General features: G+C 45.9%; 1 long non-coding RNA gene across 1 annotated transcript; it reads left to right on the top strand.

Moving 5' to 3' along the window:
- Positions 1-663: 663 nt before the first annotated feature.
- Positions 664-1,053, top strand: LOC125530764. The gene is made up of 2 exons (XR_007292991.1): positions 664-772; positions 863-1,053. It is a non-coding gene; the product is annotated as an uncharacterized LOC125530764 (long non-coding RNA).
- The last annotated feature ends 19,828 nt before the right edge of the window (positions 1,054-20,881 follow it).

The raw sequence follows: 20,881 nt of genomic DNA, 5'->3' as shown, positions 1-20,881 counted from the left end.
TGTTATAGAACTGAAGGTGCCTACACTAAATTTCTCCAGGATTTCTAAAGAACGCAAAAATAAGAAAATATTTGCCCTAAGATTTCTCCAAGAGATGCATACCAGGACAAAAATTAATATATAGATGTATGTAAAATGGATCAACTGCCATATAGGAGGGTCCAGGTACATGCTCATGTAAGGCGACGGATGGACGCGATAGTAACCCTAGTTGTGGTCGCGCTCGCTCTTAATGAGAGGAAGAAGAAATCAGATCGGGGCTAGCGAGTCGATGAGGTAGGGAAGAGAGCTGGCGGGTCCACTCGTCGATGAGTATTTGTTTGAGAGAGGAGGCGAGGAAGCGACACACGAACATGCGAATCGACGTACCACAACCTACCATCACAACCGCACTCCCCTTTAATAGTAAAGATAGTAGGAATAACAATAGTTTCTTCCTTCAGAGGTTCATGAGCTTGATGGGCTCCATCAGCTCATCTACAAGCGAAGGATTTCTATTGCTGTTTCTTTAAAGACTGTTGGCTAATATCCTTTATTTTCATACCGTGGGATGGTACGTCCAATCGGTACAATGATTGTTGGATTTGATGGAACTGCGAGTGGCCTTTTGACATATTTTAGTGTCATTAAGCAGTACTTAGGTCTATGCCTAACAATTCCGTTCTTTTTCTAGGGTCTGGTCTTGGTACTATGTTGATAGCAAGGGTGCAAGGCTCAAGGGAAGCAGCTGGTTCTGTAGTTCTTTGTATGCTTATGGTATCTTGGATGAGGGGTATGTTTTTTTATACATCTATATGTTGCTTTGCTCATAGTTCATATTATCTTGAAGTTGCATCCCTTATGTTTGTGCTTTACATTTCAGTTACAAATTCAACCTGTCAGTTGAGGAAGCTGCTGAGTTAGCATGGCGGGCTTTTATCACAAAATATTCTGCGACAGAGCTAGTGGTGGCTGTGTTCCTGGTGGTATGCATTCTGTTTCTTAGTTTCTATCCTGATATTTGTTTTGTTCACTCAATAAGCACGATACAACATGCATGCAGATTTGTTAAACACCTTGCCATTTATATCTTTCTTTTGAAATCACATACACAACTGTTTATTTGAGTTACTTATTGGCGAAGTTCAGAGATTTTTTTTCCCGTCGTGTAATGCACACCCCTAGGTTGGGAATAGAGATTACCGTCAAGACGATGGTGATAAATTAACCCAAACCAAACATACATTGTTGTAGAGTATAGAAGGTGCTGTACAGTATAGACATGGGTCTAGACATCTAGACAAACCTACCTAGAATTTCTAAAACAATATAATTATAATGGTACATGTAAATTACATGCGTAGATTTATTCTTTTTGTATCGGCTTTCATGTTAGTAGATTCTAAAAAATATGGTGTGATGTATAAATAATTATGGTCAAAGCTACATTTCTGGAATTGGCAAACATTTTCCGAATCGCAAACATATTTTTTGAATTTGTGAACATTTATTTAATTCGCAAACTCTTTTTTTCAAATTTGCCTTGGATGTTAGTAGATTCTAAGGATATGGTGTGATGTACCCCCTCCGTCCTAAAATTCTTGTCGTAGATTTGTCTAGATACAGATGTATCTAACACTAAAATGTGACTAGATACATCTGTATGTAGATAAATCTAAGACAAGAATTTTGGGACGGAGGGAGTATAAAGAATTATGGTCAATGCTGTGTTTAGTGTTTGGGCCATTATTATTTGGAAGCAGGGTAAGAAAAGAAGATTATCATTTGGGCTTGATAGAGTATGATTATATCCGACTCGGTCGTGTCTGCATCAAACGCGTGTCCCACTTTGGAGAAGAATACACCAACCATTTTGGTAGCGGGCCTATAACTCATCTCAACAATTCTGTTTAGGTCTCATTCCGCTAATACGCTAGGCATCATCTCCTTTCCCGTATTTCTCTTAGTCTCACTCCCAAACACTTCACAATCCAACTGAGGGAATGCCAACATCCATGGTGGCATTATCCCATTCGGCCGTTCATGCCACTTGAGAGGATGGAGGCTCTAGCAACATCATGTGAGAGGCATCGATGCTAGTTATTTTGCCACCATCCTGGCCACGACAACAATGCCACAGAGCATATAGTGGAGGGTAGAGTAGGAAAGTGGTGCGACGGCGCCGCGGGAAGAGGTGTCTTCTTCCGGGCAAGTGTTAGGCAGATAGACAAGACTCCCAACAAAATGTCGATAAAGCGTCAGATTAGACAATGGATCAACATCAGTAGCACATATAGTGGAGGGTAGAGTAGGAAAGTGGAGCGACGGCGCCGCGGGAAGAGGTGCACTCGAACGGGGGGCACTACAGTCTGTTTCTTCTTCCGGGCGAGTGTCAGGCAGATAGAAAAGACTCCCAACAAAATGTCGATAAAGTCTTAGATTAGACAATGAATCAACATCAGTAGAAGGAGGTGAACATTGAGTTCTATGGGAGTCTCAACAATGCGCTCATCGGTAAGAGCAGCACGAGTAAGATCCTGGATTATTATTTTTGAGCAAGAAGGGACCTCAATCCCAAGAAAGTAGCAGAGAGAGCCAAGATAAGACATAAGAAACTGCATAACATGCCTTCACAAAGGCAATATACTCACGGTTTGCGTCGGTGATGATCATGTCATCAACATGAAAAAGAGTCCTACCAAGAGCAGAAAGGAGGGCAAACAACGTCGGATCTTGAGCACTCGCTGAAAACCAGCAACATCCACCATAGAGGCAAAACGTTCAAACCAGGCACGAGAGGCTTGCTTAAAATCATAGAGAGAGCGATGAAGACGACTAAGCATGTCGTAAGGAGTAGAATACCCAGGTGGTGGTTGTATGTAAACCTCCTCACGCAACTCACTATTAAGAAAGGAATTCTTAACATCAAGCCTATACACGAACCAGTGGCGAACAGAGGCCACAAGCATACGGTTTTGCAGGAGCAAAAGTCTCATCGTAATCAGGACCATGCTCGTGCTGAAAGCCATGACCCACAAGACAAATTTTTCTAATGCTCAAGAGAACCATCAGAGTGAGTCCTAACCTTGTAGTCCCACCAAGTGATGGGACGATCACGAGGAGGAACATAAACAATATCCCACGTGCTGATGCACTCAAGAGCAGCAACCTCCTGTGTCATCACAAGGTGCCATTTGGTATGGACAACATCACAACAAGTCGGCTCAAGCACAGCAACGCCAACGCTTGGAAGACCAAGGCGGTCAACAGGCCGAAGCGGACGAGGACGCAAGCCATAAGTAGGTTGAGACGGGGAAGATGGCACATCAGTAGACGCATCGACAACATGCAGACGACCTATATAGAAGTTAGGAAAAAAATTGGAAGAATACGAGCTGGAATCATCGGGGGATAAACTGAGGTGATGAAGACAAGGAAGCCACCGGTTATGAAGGTGTAGAATCATGTGAAATAATCAGAGAAGCATAAGCAGTACAACTACTGGATCAGGGCTCAATAGGAGTGGTAGGAATGTCAGGAAAATTGTGGGAAGAGATATACTCCACTTAAAAGGCCAAAGAAGATGGACGCGGGTCATATCCTAAGAAATAGGCATCCGACGACCAACATGATCCCAACAACGATATTCCTTATGCTCATCGTTGTATCTTAAGAGGACACACTCAACAGACCGAGAAGTCAGTTTGGTGCGTTCACGAGGGGCAAGAAGGACCTAGCAATCACAAACAAAAAATTGAAGCGCCGAATAACCAATCAAATAGACGATCGAAAGAAGCATCACCCTGCAGAGCAGTGGATTGCTCCAGGTTGTTGAGATAGATGGAAGTGGAGACAGACTCGGCCCAAAAGTGCAGTGAAACAGAGGTGGTGACCATCAATGGAGGAGCCGTCTCAAGAAGGTGACGACGCTTGCGCTCAGCCACACCATTTTGAGCATGAGTACCAGAATAAGAGAACCAAAGTCTGCCCAGCAAGGATTCCACACAACAGCTTGGAGATACTCTCCACTAGAGTTACCATAGAACACATGAATAGGCGTAGAGAATTGAGTGTGGACCATGGCAGCAAAAGGCTTATAGATAAGACCTTACTACGAGAAGAAATAAAGTATATCCAGGTGTGTCGAGAGAAGTCACTAGCGGAGGCAAAGGGAGATGATCCCTCGAGATCAAAGTAACAAAGTCTAAAGGATGCTGAGACACTGTCTCGCCATGAGTATAAGGTAACTGGACCATGTATTAGAGATATCATCGGAGACGGATCCAAGAAGATCGTCTCGAACTAAGGATGAGAGATCACAAGTGACCCAAGGTGATGATGCCACTCTTGAAAATATCTGGTAGATAGGGCAACAGAGGCAGAGACTAGCGGCACTCGCAGTAGAGGGACTTGATCCGGCATCCCACTTACCTGTGCACTCTCCGTACCCCGCCGATCTGGTTAGGTGTTCCTTTCCTGTTTGCGGGTTGTGTGCCACGTGCTTGATTAAGCACCCTGGGTTCTCCTACTGTGCGCCCTTGGCCTTGACTTTTGGTAGCGCCTGTCCTCGGCTCGTCTCGTGCATAATCCAGGTACGCGTCGACTGTCCGAGCTCCTGCTCACCATTGGTGGTGCTTGAGCGTGCGGTTATGGTGTCACACATAAAGGGAACACGGGATGTGGGATTGAGACAGTGCTTGTAGCAACCCGCAGAAAGGCAAAGGATGCCCATCAAGGCTGGTAGGGAGCGAAGGTGGTCACAAAGGTGGACGTTGCTAGTGATGATCCTGGTGCCAGTGATGATCGACATGTACAAGTGTTCGACCACGAGCCTTCACCAAGGCAATGTACTTAGAGTCGTTGCCAGTGATGACCGACATGTAGAAGAAGTGTTCAACCACGAGTCGAATGGTGGACCAAAAGTGTAGGATAATGAGCACTCGCCTAAAACTAGCCGCAATCACCACTGAGACGAAGCGCTCAAAGCAGGCATGAGGGTTTTGCTTAGGGCCATATAGACAGCGACGAAGACGACAAAACCATGCCATTAGGAAGAGAACCGAGGTGGTGGCTAGTTGTAGGCATTCTTGACATCAAGCTGAGAGACAGACTAGCGGCGAATAGAAGCCACATTGAGAAGTGTGGGAAGAATGGTCAAGTGGCCCATATATATAGGACTAAATGTCTCTTCGTAGTCATGACCATGTTCTCACCACTAAACAAGCTTTCTTATGCTCAAGAGTATCATCAGTTTAAGCCTGGTAGACCCACTTACAAGTGATGAGACGAGAACGAGGAGGAAGGGAAATGAGATTCCACGTGCCGATGCGGGCAAGAGCATCAATCTTCGATGCCATCACATGCAGCCATTTGGGATGAACAATCTCACGGCAAGAAGTTGTCTTGGGAAGAGCCGAGCAGTAACCATAGCAGTCAATAGGCAGAAGCGGGCGAGCTCGAAAAGCATAATTAGGCTAAGCAGGAGGCGGTGCGTTTCCAACGAAAGAAGATATACTAGTCGAGGGAGATGGCTTATCAGAAGAATCCACAACACGCGGACCATGCGTGTAGTAAAGTCGAGGAACATGAGCAAAAGAAGGAACATATAAAAAGACAAAGTGAGTCATAACATTCCCACCAAGTGATGGGACGAACACGAGGAGGAAGAGAAAGAATATTGCACGTGCCGATGCGCTCAAGATCAACAATCTTCTCTGCCATCGCAAGATGCCATTTGGTATGAATAACATCACGATAAGAAGTCAGATCAAGAACACGAGTGCCAACGCTTGGAATACCAAGGTGGTTGACAGGCGGAAGCGGACGAGGAAGCAGGCCATAAGTAGGCCGAGAGGGCAAGTGGCACATCAGTAGACACATTCACAACACGCGGACGATGTATATAGAAGTGAGGAAAAGATGGAAGAATACGAGCAGAAATCATCGAGATGAACTCAGGTGATGGAGACAAGGAAGCCAAAACTGATGAAGGTGTAGAATCCTGTGATAAGCGAGATGAGGAAATCATAGGAGATGATGGCATTGGATATGCAATTATGGGAGAAGCAAGAGCATTACAATGAATGGATAAGGGAGTCACAGGAGTGTTGGATTAAAAAAAAAAGAAATCTCCTCCATTGAAAAGGTCGAGGAAGATGGACGCGGGTAGAAGGGATGAGACTTATCAAAAGTCATATCCCGAGAAGTAGGCATCCGACGCCCAACATGATCCCTTATGCTCATCGTTGTATCCTAAGAAGACACACTCAACGCACTGAGCAATCAGTTTGGTGCGTTCATGTGGGCAAGGACATAACAAACACAACCAAACAATTGAAGCACTGAATAATCAGGAAAGAATCAAATAGACGGCCAAAAGGAGCGCCACCTTGCAGAGCAATGGATTGCTTTGCTAAAGGAAGATGGGATAGATGGAAGTGGAGACAGACTCGGCTCAAAAGTGTGGTGAAAGAGAGGCGGTGACCAGCAATGAAGGAGCTGTCTCAAGAAGGTGACGATGCTTGCGCTCAGCCACGCCATTTTGAGCATGAGCACCAGGATAAGAGAACCAAAGTCTGCTCAGCAAGGATTCCATGCAACAGCTTGGAGATATACTCTCCACCAGAGTCACCATAGAGCACATGAATAGGCGTAGAGAATTGAGTGTGAACCATGGCAGCAAAAGGCTTATAGATAAGACCTCAGTACGAGAAGAAATAAAGTATATATCCAGGTGTGTTGAGAGAAGTCACTAGCGGAGGCACATGGAGAAGATCCCTTGAGATCAGAGAACAAGGATGAGAGATTTGGTAACCGGACCATGTATTAGAGACATCATCGGAGATGGATCCAAGAAGATCATGTCAAACTAAGGATGAGAGATCACAAGTGACCCAAGGTGATGATGCCACTCTTGAAAATATTTGGTAGACAAGGCAACAGAGGCAGAGACTGGCGGCACTGGCAATAGAGGGACTTGATCCGACATCCCATTTGCCTGTGCACTCTTCGTACCCCGCCAATCTGGCTAGGTGTTCCTTTCCTGTTTGCGGGTTGTGTGCCATGTGCTTGATTAAGCACCCTGGGTTCTCCTACTATGAGCCCTAGGCCTTGACTTTTGGTAGCGCCTGTCCTCGGCCCGTCTCGTGCATAATCCAGGTATGCGTCGACTGTCCGAGCTCCTGCTCCCCATTGGTGGTGCTTGAGCGTGCGGTTATGGTGTCACACATAAAGGGAACACAAGATGTGGGATTGAGACAGTGCTTGTAACAACCCGCAGAAAGGCAAAGGATGCCCATCAAGACTGGTAGGGAGCGAAGGTGGTCACAAAGGTGGACGTTGCTAGTGATGATCCTGGTGCCAGTGATGATCGACATGTAGAAGAAGTGTTCGACCACGAGTTGAACGGTGGACTGCAAGTGTAGGATAATTTGCACTCGCCAAAAACTAGCCGCAATCACCACTGAGACGTAGCACTCAAAGCAGGCATGAGGGTTTTGCTTAGGGCCATATAGACAACGACGAAGACGACAAACCATGCCATTAGGAAGAGAACCGAGGTGGTGGCTAGTTGTAGGCTTTCTTGACATCAAGCTGAGAGACAGACTAGCGGCGAATAGAAAGCCACATTGAGAAGTGTGCGAAGAGTGGTCAAGTGGGCCATATATATAGGAGAAAATGTCTCTTCGTAGTCATGACCATGTTCTCACCACTAAACAAACTTTGTTATGCTGAAGAGTATCATCAGTCTTAGCCTTGTAGACCCACTTACAAGTGATGAGACGAGAACGAGGAAGGGAAATGAGATTCCACGTGCCGATGCGGGCAAGAGCACCAAGCTACGATGCCATCACATGCAACCATTTGGGATGAACAACCTCATGGCAAGAAGTTGTCTCGGGAAGAGCTGAGCAGTAACCATAGCGGTCGAGCTCGAAAAGCATAAGTAGGCTAAGCTGGAGGCGGTGCGTTTCCAATGAAAGAAGATATACTAGACGAGGGAGATGGCTTATCAGAAGAATCCATACACACGCGGACCATGAGTGTAGTAAAGTCGAGGAACATGAGCAAAAGAAGGAACATATAAAAAGTCAAAGTGATTCATAACATTCCCACCAAGTGATGGGACGACGAACATTAGGAGGAAGAGAAAGAATATTGCATGTGAGGATGCGCTCAAGATCAACAATATTCTTTGCCATGGCAAAATGCCATTTGGTATGAATAACATCACGATAAGAAGTCAGATCAAGAACACGAGTGGCAACGCTTGGATGACCAAGGCGGTTAACAGGCGGAAGCGGACGAGGAAGCAAGCCATAAGTAGGCCGAGAGGGCAAGTGGCACATCAGTAGACACATTCACAACACGCGGGTGATGTATATAGAAGTGAGGAAAAGATGGAAGAATACGAGCAGAAACCATCGAGATAAACTCAGGTGATGGAGACAAGGAAGCCAATACTAATGAAGGTGTAGAATCCTGTGATAAGCGAGGTGAGGAAATCATAGGAGATGATGGCATTGGATCTGCAATTATAGGAGAAGCAGGAGCATTACAATGAATGGATTAGGGAGTCACAGGAGTGTTGGATTGAAAAAAAGAAGAGATCTCCATTGAAAAGGTCGAGAAAGATGGACGTGGGTAGAAGGGATGAGACTTATCAAAAGTCATATCCCGAGAAAGTAGGCATCCGACGCCCAACATGATCCCTTATCATCATCGTTATATCCTAAGAAGACACTCAACGCACTGAGCAGTCAGTTTGGTGCATTCACGTGGGCAAGGACATAACAAACACAACCAAACAATTAAAGCATTGAATAATCAGGAAAGAATCAAATAGACGGTCAAAAGGAGCGCCACCCTGCAGAGCAATGGATTGCTTTGCTAAAGGAAGATGTGATAGATGGAAATGGAGACAGACTCGGCTCAAAAGTGTGGTGAAAGAGAGGCGGTGACCAGCAATGGAGGAGCTGTCTCAAGAAGGTGACGATGCTTGCGCTTAGCCACGCCATTTTAAGCATGAGCACCAGGATAAGAGAACCAAAGTCTGCTCAGCAAGGATTACATGCAACAGCTTGGTGATATACTCTCCACCAGAGTCACCGTAGAACCCATGAATAGGCGTAGAGAATTGGGTGTGAACCATGGCCGCAAAAGGCTTATAGATAAGACCTCAGTGCGAGAAGAAATAAAGTATATATCCAGGTGTGTTGAGAGAAGTCACTAGCGGAGGCAAAGGGAGAAGATCCCTCGAGATCAGAGAACAAGGATGAGAGATGAGGTAACCGGACCACGTATTAGAGACATCATCGGAGACGGATCCAAGAAGATCACGTCAAACTAAGGATGAGAGATCACAAGTGACCCAAGGTGATGATGCCACTCTTGAAAATATTTAGTAGACAAGGCAACGGAGGCAGAGACTGGCGGCACTGGCAATAGAGGGACTTGATCCGCCATCCCATTTGCCTGTGCACTCTTTGTACCCCGCCAATCTGGCTAGGTGTTCCTTTCCTGTTTGCGGGTTGTGTGCCACGTGCTTGATTAAGCACCCCGGGTTCTCCTACTGTGCGCCCTAGGCCTTGACTTTTGGTAGCGCCTGTCCTCGGCCCGTCTCGTGCATAATACAGGCACGCGTCGACTGTCCGAGCTACTACTCCCCAATGGTGGTGCTCGAGCGTGCGGTTATGGTGTCACACATAAAGGGAACACAAGATGTGGGATTGAGACAGTGCTTGTAGCAACTCGCAGAATGTTAAAGGATGCCCATCAAGACTGGTAGGGAGCGAAGGTGGTCACAATGGTGGATGTTGCTAGTGATGATCCCGGTGCCCGTGATGATCGACATGTAGAAGTGTTCGACCACGAGCCTTCACCAAGGCAACGTACTTAGAGTCGTTGCCACTGATGACCGACATGTAGAAGAAGTGTTCGACCACGAGTTGAATGGTGGACCGAAAGTGTAGGATAATGAGCACTCGCCAAAAACTAGACGCAATCACCACTGAGACGAAGCGCTCAAAGCAAGCATGAGGGGTTTGCTTAGGGCCATAAGACATCGACGAACATGACAAACCATGCCATTAGGAAGAGAACCGAGGTGGTGGCTAGTTGTAGGCTTTCTTGACATCAAGTTGAGAGACAGACTAGCGGCGAATCCAAAGCCACATTAGGACGTGTGCGAAGAGTGGTCATGTGGGCCATATATATAGGAGAAAATGTCTCTTCGTAGTCATGACCATGTTCTCACCACTAAACAAGCTTTGTTATGCTCAAGAGTATCATCAGTCTTGGCCTTGTAGACCCACTTACACATGATGAGACGAGAACGAAAAGGAAGGGAAATGAGATTCCACGTACCGATGCGGGCAAGAGCACCAAGCTACGATGCCATCACATGCAGCCATTTGGGATGATCAACCTCACGACAAGTTGTCTCGGGAAGAGCTGAGCAGTAACCATAGCGGTCAATAGGCAGAAGCGGGCGAGCTCGAAAAGCATAAGTAGGCTAAGCTTGAGGCGGTGCGTTTCCAACGAAAGAAGATATAATAGTCGAGGGAGATGGCTTATCAGAATAATCCACAACACACGGACCATGAGTGTAGTAAAGTCGAGGAACATGGGCAAAAGAAGGAACATCTAAAAAGTCAAAGTGAGTCATAACATTCCCACCAAGTGATGGGACGAACACGAGGAGGAAGAGAAAGAATATCGCACGTGCCGATGCGCTCAAGATCAACAATCTTCTCTGCCATCGCAAGATGCCATTTGGTATGAATAACATCAGGATAAGAAGTCAGATCAAGAACACGAGTGCCAACGCGTGGAATACCAAGGCGGTTAACAGGCGGAAGCGGACGAGGAAGCAAGCCATAAGTAGGCCGAGAGGGCAAGTGGCACATCAGTAGACACATTCACAACACGCGGACGATGTATATGGAAGTGAGGAAAAGATGGAAGAATACGAGCATAAATCATCGAGATAAACTCAGGTGATGGAGACAAGGAAGCCAAAATTGATGAAGGTGTAGATTCCTGTGATAAGCGAGGTGAGGAAATCATAGGAGATGATGACATTGGATCTGCAATGATGGGAGAAGTAGGAGCATTACAATGAATGGATAAGGGACTCACAGTAGTGTTGGATTAAAAAAAAGAAGTGATCTCCTCCATTGAAAAGGTCGAGGAAGATGGACGCGGGTAGAAGGGATGAGACTCATCAAAAGTCATCTCCCGACAAGTAGGCATCCGACGCCCAACATGATCCCTTATGCTCATCGTTATATCCTAAGAAGATAACAAAGGTGGTCACAAAGGTGGATGTTGCTAGTGATGATCCTGGTGCCAGTGATGATCGACATGTACAAGAAGTGTTCGACCACGAGTTGAACGGTGGACTGAAAGTGTAGGATAATGAGCACTCGCCAGAAACTAGCCGCAATCACCACTGAGACGAAGCGCTCAAAGCAGGCATGAGGGTTTTGCTTAGGGCCATATAGACAACGACGAAGATGACAAACCATGTCATTAGGAAGAGAACCGAGGTGGTGCCTAGTTGTAGGCTTTCTTGACATCAAGCTGAGAGATAGACTAGCGGCGAATAGAAAGCCACATTAGGAAGTGTGCGAAGAGTGGTCAAGTGGGCCATATATAGGAGAAAATGTCTCTTCATAGTCATGACCATGTTCTCACCACTAAACAAGCTTTGTTATGCTGAAGAGTATCATCAGTCTTAGCCTTGTAGACCCACTTACAAGTGATGAGACGAGAACGAGGAGGAAGGGAAATGAGATTCGACGTGCCGATGCGGGCAAGAGCACCAAGCTACGATGCCATCACAAGCAACCATTTGGGATGAACAACCTCATGGCAAGAAGTTGTCTCGGGAAGAGCTGAGCAGTAACCATAGCGGTCGAGCTCGAAAAGCATAAGTAGGCTAAGCTGGAGGCGGTGCGTTTCCAACGAAAGAAGATATACTAGACGCGGGAGATGGCTTATCAGAAGAATCCATAACACGCGGACCATGAGTGTAGTAAAGTCGAGGAACATGAGCAAAAGAAGGAACATATAAAAAGTCAAAGTGAGTCATAACATTCCCACCAAGTGATGGGACGACGAACATGAGGAGGAAGAGAAAGAATATTGCATCTGAGGATGCGCTCAAGATCAACAATATTCATTGCCATGGCAAAATGCCATTTGGTATGAATAACATCACGATAAGAAGTCAGGTCAAGAACACGACTGCCAACGCTTGGAAGACCAAGGCGGCTAACAGGCGGAAGCGGACGAGGAAGCAAGCCATAAGTAGGCCGAGAGGGAAAGTGGCACATCAATAGACACATTCACAACACGCGGACGATCTATATAGAAGTGAGGAAAAGATGGAAGAATACGAGCAGAAATCATCAAGATAAACTCAGGTGATGGAGACAAGGAAGCCAAAACTGATGAAGGTGTAGAATCCCGTGATAAGCGAGGTGAGGAAATCATAGGAGATGATGACATTGGATCTGCAATGATGGGAGAAGTAGGAGCATTACAATGAATGGATAAGGGACTCACAGTAGTGTTGGATTAAAAAAAAGAAGTGATCTCCTCCATTGAAAAGGTCGAGGAAGATGGACGCGGGTAGAAGGGATGAGACTCATCAAAAGTCATCTCCCGACAAGTAGGCATCCGACGCCCAACATGATCCCTTATGCTCATCGTTATATCCTAAGAAGATACACTCAACGCACTGAGCAGTCAGTTTGGTGCGTTCATGTGGGCAAGGACATAACAAACACAACCAAACAATTGAAGCCCTGAATAATCAAGAAAGAATCAAATAGACGGTCGAAAGGAGCGCCACCCTACAGAGCAATGGATTGCTTTGCTATAGGAAGATGAGATAGATGGAAGTGGAGACAGACTCGGCTCGAAAGTGTGGTGAAAGAGAGGCGGTGATCGGCAATGGAGGAGCTGTCTCAAGAAGGTGACGATGCTTGCGCTCAGCCATGCCATTTTGAGCATGAGCACCAGGATGAGAGAACCAAAGTCCGCTCATCAAGGATTCCATGCAACAGCTTGGAGATATACTCTCCACCAGAGTCACCATAGAACACATGAATAGGCGTAGAGAATTGAGTGTGAACCATGGCAGCAAAAGGCTTATAGATAAGACCTCAGTACGAGAAGAAATAAAGTTTATATCCAGGTGTGTTGAGAGAAGTCACTAGCGGAGGCAAAGGGAGAAGATCCCTCGAGACCAGAGAACAAGGATGAGAGATGAGGTAACCGGTCCACGTATTAGATACATCATCGGAGATGGATCCAAGAAGATCACGTCAAACTAAGGATGACAGATCACAAGTGACCCAAGGTGATGATGCCACTCTTGAAAATATTTGGTAGACAAGGCAACAGAGGCAGAGACTGGCGGCACTGGCAATAGAGGGACTTGATCCGGCATCCAACTTGCCTGTGCACTCTTCATACCCCGCCGATCTGGCTAGGTGTTCCTTTCCTGTTTGCGGGTTGTGTGCCACGTGCTTGATTAAGCACCCCGGGTTCTGCCACTGTGCGCCCTTGGCCTTGACATTTAGTAGCGCCTGTCCTCGGCCCGTCTCGTGCATAATCCATGTTTGCGTCGATTGTCCGAGCTCCTGCTCCCCATTGGTGGTGCTCAAGCGTGCGATTATGGTGTCACACATAAAGGGAACACAAGATGTGTGATTGAGACAGTGCTTGTAGCATCCCGCAGAAAGGCAAAGGATGCCCATCAAGACTGGTAGGGAGCGAAGGTGGTCACAGAGGTGGACGTTGCTAGTGATGATCCCGGTGCCAGTGATGATCGACATGTAGAAGTGTTCGACCACGAGCCTTCAACAAGGCAATGTACTTAGAGTCGTTGCCAGTGATGACCGATATGTAGAAGAAGTGTTCGACCATGAGTTAAATGGTGGACCGAAAGTGTAGAATAATGAGCACTCGCCAAAAACTAGCCGCAATCACCACTGAGATGAAGCGCTCAAAGCAAGCATGAGGGGTTTGCTTAGGGCCATATAGATAGCGACGAAGACGACAAACCATGCCATTTGGAAGAGAACCGAGGTGGTGGCTAGTTGTAGGCTGTCTTGACATCAAGTTGAGAGACAGACTAGCGGCGAATAGAAAGCCACATTGAGAAGTGTGCGAAGAGTGGTCATGTGGGCCATATATATAGGAGAAATTGTCTCTTCGTAGTCATGACCATGTTCTCACGAGTAAACAAGCTTTGTTATGCTCAAGAGTATCATCAGTCTTAGCCTTGTAGACCCACTTACAAGTGATGAGATGAGAACGAGGAGGAAGGGAAATGAGATTCCACGTACCGATGCGGGCAAGAGCACCAAGCTATGATGCCATCACATGCAGCCTTTTGGGATGAATAACCTCACGGCAAGAAGTTGTCTCGGGAAGAGCTGAGTAGTAACCATAGCGGTCAATAGGCAGAAGCGGGCGAGCTCAAAAAGCATAAGTAGGCTAAGCTTGAGGCGGTGTGTTTCCAACAAAAGAAGATATAATAGTCGAGGGAGATGGCTTATCAGAAGAATCCACAACACGCGGACCATGAGTGTAGTAAAGTCGAGGAACATGAGCAAAAGAAGGAACATATAAAAAGTCAAAGTGAGTCATAACATTCCCACCAAGTGATGGGACGAACATGAGGAGGAAGAGAAACAATATCACACGTGTCGATGTGCTCAAGATCAACAATCTTCTCTGCCATCGCAAGATGCCATTTGGTATGAATAACATCACGATAAGAAGTCGGCTCAAGAACACGAGTGCCAAATCTTGGAAGACCAAGGCGGTTAAAAGGCGGAAGTGGACGAGGAAGCGGTACATCAGTAGACACATTCACAACATGCGGATGATGTATACAGAAGTGAGGAAAAGATGGAAGAATACGAGCAGAAATCATCGGGATAAACTCAGGTGATGGAGACAAGGAAGCCAAAACTGACGAAGGTGTAGAATCCTGTGATAAGCGAGGTGAGGAAATCATAGGACATGATGACATTGGATCTGCAATTATAGGAGAAGCATGAGAAGTCCAATGAATGGATAAGGGAGTGACAAGAGTGTTGGATTAAAAAAAAGATCGACATTGAAAAGGTCGAGGAAGATGGACGCGGGTAGAAGGGATGAGACTCATCAAAAGTCATATCCAGAGAAATAGGCATCCGACACCCAACATGATCCCTTATGCTCATCGTTGTATCCTTAGAAGACACACTCAACGGACTGAGCAGTCAGTTTAGTGCGTTCACGTGGGCAAGGACATAACAAACACAACCAAACAATTGAAGCGCTGAATAATCAGGAAAGAATCAAATAGACGGTCGAAAGGAGCGCCACCCTGTAGAGCAATGGATTGCTTTGCTGAAGGTTGATTAGATGGAAGTGGAGACATACTCGGCCCAAAAGGGTGGTGAAAGAGAGGCGGTGACCATCAATGGAGGAGCCGTCTCAAGAAGGTGACGATGCTTGCGCTCGGCCACGCCATTTTGAGCATGAGCACCAGGATAAGAGAATCAAAGTCTGCTCAGCAAGGATTCCATGCAACAACTTGGAGATATACTCTCCACCAGAGTCACCATAGAACACATGAATAGGCGTAGAGAATTGAGTGTGAACCATGGCAGCACAAGGCTTATACATAAGACTTCAGTACGAGAAGAAATAAAGTATATATCCAGGTGTGTTGAGAGAAGTCACTAGCGGAGGCAAAGGGAGAGGAAGATCCCTCGAGATCAGAGTGAACAAGGATGAGAGATGAGGTAACTGGACCACGTATTAGAGACATCATCGGAGATGGATCCAAGAAAACCACATCAAACTAAGGATGAGAGATCACAAGTGACCCAAGGTGATGATGCCACTCTTGAAAATATCTGGTACACAAGGCAACAGAGGCAGAGACTGGCGGCACTGGCAATACAGGGACTTGATCCGGCATCCCACTTGCCTGTGCACTCTTCGTACCCCACCGATCTGGCTAGGTGTTCCTTTCCTCTTTGCGGGTTGTGTGCCACGTTCTTGATTAAGCACCCCGGGTTCTCCTACTGTGCGCCCTTGGCCTTGACTTTTGGTAGCGCGTGTTCTCGGCTCGTCTCGTGCATAATCCAGGTACGCGTCGACTGTCCGAGCTCCTGCTCACCATTGGTGGTGGTCGTGCGTGCGGTTATGGTGTCACACATAAAGGGAACACGGGATGTGGGATTGAGACAGTGCTTGGAGCAACCCGCAGAAAAGCAAAGGATGCCCATCAAGACTGGTAGGGAGCGAAGGTGGTCACAAAGGTGGACGTTGCTAGTGATGATCCTGGTGCCAGTGATGATCGACATGTAGAAGAAGTGTTCGACCACGAGCCTTCACCAAGGCAATGTACTTAAGAGTCGTTGCCAGAGATGATTGACTTGTAGAAGAAGTGTTTGATCATGGGTTGAATGGTGGACCGAAAGTTTAGGATAATGAGCACTCGCCAAGAAGATAATGTCGAACTAAGGATGAGAGATCACAAGTGACGCAAGGCAATGATGCCACTCTTGAAAATATCTGGTAGACAAGGCAACAGAGGCAGAGACTGGCGGCACTGGCAGTAGAGGGACTTGATCCGGCATCCCACTTGCTTCTTCGTACCCTGCCGATCTGGTTGGGTGTTCTTTTCCTGTTTGTGGGTTGTCGTCGGCTCGTCCCGTGCATAATCCAGGTACGCGTCGACTGTCCGAGCTCCTGCTCACCATTGGTGGTGCTTGAGTGTGCGATTATGGTGTCACACAAAAAGGGAACACGGGATGTGGCATTGAAACAGTGCTCATAGCAACCCGCAACAAGGCAAAGGATGCCCATCCAGGTAGGGAGCGGAGGTGGTCACAAAGGTGGACGTTGACTCCATAGGAGTCTCAACCGTGCGGACATAAGAAATTCACTGTGACGAGCCTTCACCAAGGCAATGTACTTAGAGTCGTTGCTAGTGATGATCGACATGTAGAAGAAGTGTTCAATCACGAGTTGAATGGTGGACTGAAAGTGTAGGATAACGAGCAAAAGAAGATATAATAGTCGACGGAGATGGCTTATCAGAAGAATCCACAACATGTGGACCATGAGTGTAGTGAGTCGAGTTACATGAGCAAAAGAAGAAACATATAAAAAGTCAAAGTGAGTCATAACATTCCCACCAAGTGATGGGACGAACACGAGGAGGAAGAGAAACAATATCTGATGAGGAAAAAAACCGTATGTCAGATTTGTTTGACTACTTCTAGATGCTTCCACTCTAGTGTAGTATTTCTTTTGTTTTCTTTTCTACCCTACCTACTGTTTTCTAGAGTCTTCTAGTTGTGAGTAGCTATGAGTAGAATGGTGAAACTTACATAATGTTTTCTAGAGTATTCTAGCTATAAGTAGAAGTATGTGAAGGCTTCCCGTAGCCCTATAAATAGAGGTCCTCACCTACTTTGTACCAGACTATGTACCCACTACCTGTAATAGAACTTGTTGTTCTTATCTAAGATCTTGGAGTAGATCTTGTGCCCTAGGAGTTCTGGATTGAATTCTTGCTGCCCTATCGGCCTACATCCGCCTCTAGAGCGATATCTAGCACAACACGTTGAAGCTGTTCCTTCAACACTTTTGTTGTACACATTGTAGCAGCAAGGTGGAGTTGCTCCTCCACAATCTTTGTGCTGCTTCAGGTGGCATCAGAGCCTCGTTGACCCAGACTATAGTTCTTGTTGTTCTCTTCGAGGGCAAGCTGCAGCAAGTAATGGAGCAATTGGAGAAGAGGATGGATGCTGCAGAATAACAAATCAAAGAGCTGCGTGAAGATCTTAATCGGAGACTTGACCAGCTGGTTGAGATGATAAGAAAGGGTGTTCCCCCTGCTACCAATGAAGGAGATTCATCTAAAGAAGAAGATGTTCATCAAATAAGGAGAGGTAATCTCGAGAAAACACCGCCACAACAACGTGCTGTTCAACGTGCTTCAAGAAGGCCAATTTATGTTGGAACTTCTGAAGGTGAAGAATATGATGAAGCCCTTGAAGAAGCTGATCTCTATGCATATCGGAGAGTACCCAACCCTACATATGCAAGGGATACATACAAGGTGAAAGCTGAGATCCCAACTTTTAATGGAAATGTTGATATTGAAGGGTGCCTAGATTGGTTATATGAAGTGGAGACTTTCTTTGAGGTCATGGAGGTTCCGGAAGATCGTAGAGTCCCTTTGGTCGCATACAAGCTGAAAGGAGGAGTCGGTGCATGGTGGCATCGCGTTCAAGAAGAGCGTAGGCTGAGAGGAGAACCTCGTGTGAGAACTTGGCGGCAAATGAAAAGTCTCTTGAAAGGGAGATTTTTGCCTGCTGATTATGACCAGATCCTATTTATCCAATTTCAAAATTGTGCTCAAGGAAATAGGACTGTTTCAGATTATACGGAGGAGTTTCTAAGGCTACAAGTGAGGTGCAACCTTGCTGAAACTGAAGATCAACAAGTTGCAAGGTACATCAATGGTCTCAATGATGCTATTCAAGATTGATGATGCTGCAGATCAAGCACAAGCTCTAGCCTTAAAAGCCGAGAGGTTTGTGAGGACAAGAAAGGCAACTAAGGCTCCATATCCTCCATATCCTCATACCGAAGGCATGTCTAGGAGTCAGCCTAATAGTGGAAGAAAAGACCGCTCCACCAAAGGCAAAATGACCCATCCAGAAGTAAACTAGAGGCAAGGGTAAGTCCAATGAAGGCCCAAAATCCTATAAATGTGGTGAAGAGGGACACATATCCAGCGGTTGCCCACTAAGGAAATTTGTTAACACAACTATCCATGATGGTGAAGGCGATGAGGAAGAATATGAATCTGAAGATGTAGAGGGACAAGAAGTTTGTCAAGAAGAAGGTGAAGAGGTGGTATGTGTGATTCAGCGCCTCCTATGCTCCACACCACAACCTGAAGACAAACAAAGGAAGAAAATATTTGAGAGCAAATGCACAGTGAATGGCATGCAAGTTAGTGATTGATAGTTGCAGCTGCGAGAATCTTATCCCCCAGAACTTGGTGAGCCATTTAAAGCTTGATACTCATGATCATCCAAACCCCTACACTATTGGGTGGATCAAGAAAGGAGTGCATATGAGGATCACCAAACAATGCAACTTGCCACTTCCCTTGGGCAAGCATTATCGCTCAAATGTGTTGTATGACATAGTTGATATGGACACTAGCCATGTTCTTCTTGGGAGACCTTGGCAATTTGATGTGGATACTACACACAAGGGCAAGGAAAACTCTTGCTCTTTCATTTGGAACAAGAGAAAGATCATTATCTTACCAAACAAAACCGAAGGTAATACCTCTAAGGAGGAAGGGAAAACTATGTTAACTATCTCCCATACCTCTCATGAGTTTATGGAAGGCTTGAAGGAGGCAGATTTGTGTGTTGCACTTGTTGTAAAACGAGAAGAGCACCTGACTATTGAAATTCCAGCAAAGGTACGTGGTTTATTGGTAGAATTTCAGAACATACTTGGAGAGCCACAAGGCTTTTTTTAAGGTTAGCCACAAGGCTTGCCGCCGATGAGAGGAATTCAACATAGAATTGACTTAATTCTGGGAGCAAGTCTTCCTAATCTTCCAGACTATCGAATGAGCCCAAAGGAGCATGATATATTGAAGGAGCAACAATCACCTCTGCCATCGCAAGGAGCCATTTGGTATGAATAACATCATGATAAGAAGTCAGCTTAAGAACATCAGCGCGAACGCTTCGAAGACCAAAGCGGTTAACAGGCGGAAGCGAACGAGGAAGCAAGACATAAGTAGGCTAGGAGGGGAAGTGGCACATCAGTAGACACATTCACAAAACACGGACTATGTATATAAAAGTGAGGAAAAGATGGAAGAATACGAGCAAAAATCATCGGGATAAACTCAGGTGATGGAGACAAGGAATCCACAACTGATGAAGGTGTAGAATCCTGTGATAAGCGAGGTGAGGAAATCATAGGAGATGATGGCATTGGATCTGCAATTATCGGAGAAGCAGGAGCGTGGTTGACATGGATGCCAGCCATGTTCTTCTTGGGAGGCCTTGGCAATTTGATGTGGATACTACACACAAGGGCAAGGAAAACTCTTACTCTTTCATTTGGAACAAGAGAAAGATCATTATCACACAAAAAAAAGCCGAAGGTAATACCTCTAAGGAGGAAGGGAAAACTATGTTAACTATCTCCCATACCTCTCATGAGTTTATGGAAGGCTTGAAGGAGGCAGATTTGTGTGTTGCACTTGTTGTAAAACGAGAAGAGCACCTGACTATTGAAATTCCAGCAAAGGTACGTGGTTTATTGGTAGAATTTCAGAACATACTTGGAGAGCCACAAGGCTTTTTTTAAGGTTAGCCACAAGGCTTGCCGCCGATGAGAGGAATTCAACATAGAATTGACTTAATTCTGGGAGCAAGTCTTCCTAATCTTCCAGACTATCGAATGAGCCCAAAGGAGCATGATATATTGAAGGAGCAACAATCACCTCTGCCATCGCAAGGAGCCATTTGGTATGAATAACATCATGATAAGAAGTCAGCTCAAGAACATCAGCGCGAACGCTTGGAAGACCAAGGCGGTTAACAGGCGGAAGCGAACGAGGAAGCAAGACATAAGTAGGCTAGGAGGGGAAGTGGCACATCAGTAGACACATTCACAAAACACGGACTATGTATATAAAAGTGAGGAAAAGATGGAAGAATACGAGCAAAAATCATCGGGATAAACTGAGGTGAGGGAGACAAGGAAGCCACAACTGATGAAGGTGTAGAATCCTGTGATAAGCGAGGTGAGGAAATCATAGGAGATGATGGCA

The sequence above is a fragment of the Triticum urartu genome, unplaced genomic scaffold (genome assembly GCF_003073215.2).
Source record: "Triticum urartu cultivar G1812 unplaced genomic scaffold, Tu2.1 TuUngrouped_contig_6545, whole genome shotgun sequence".
Lineage (NCBI taxonomy): Eukaryota > Viridiplantae > Streptophyta > Magnoliopsida > Poales > Poaceae > Triticum > Triticum urartu.
This window is presented reverse-complemented; position numbering and strand designations above follow the sequence as displayed.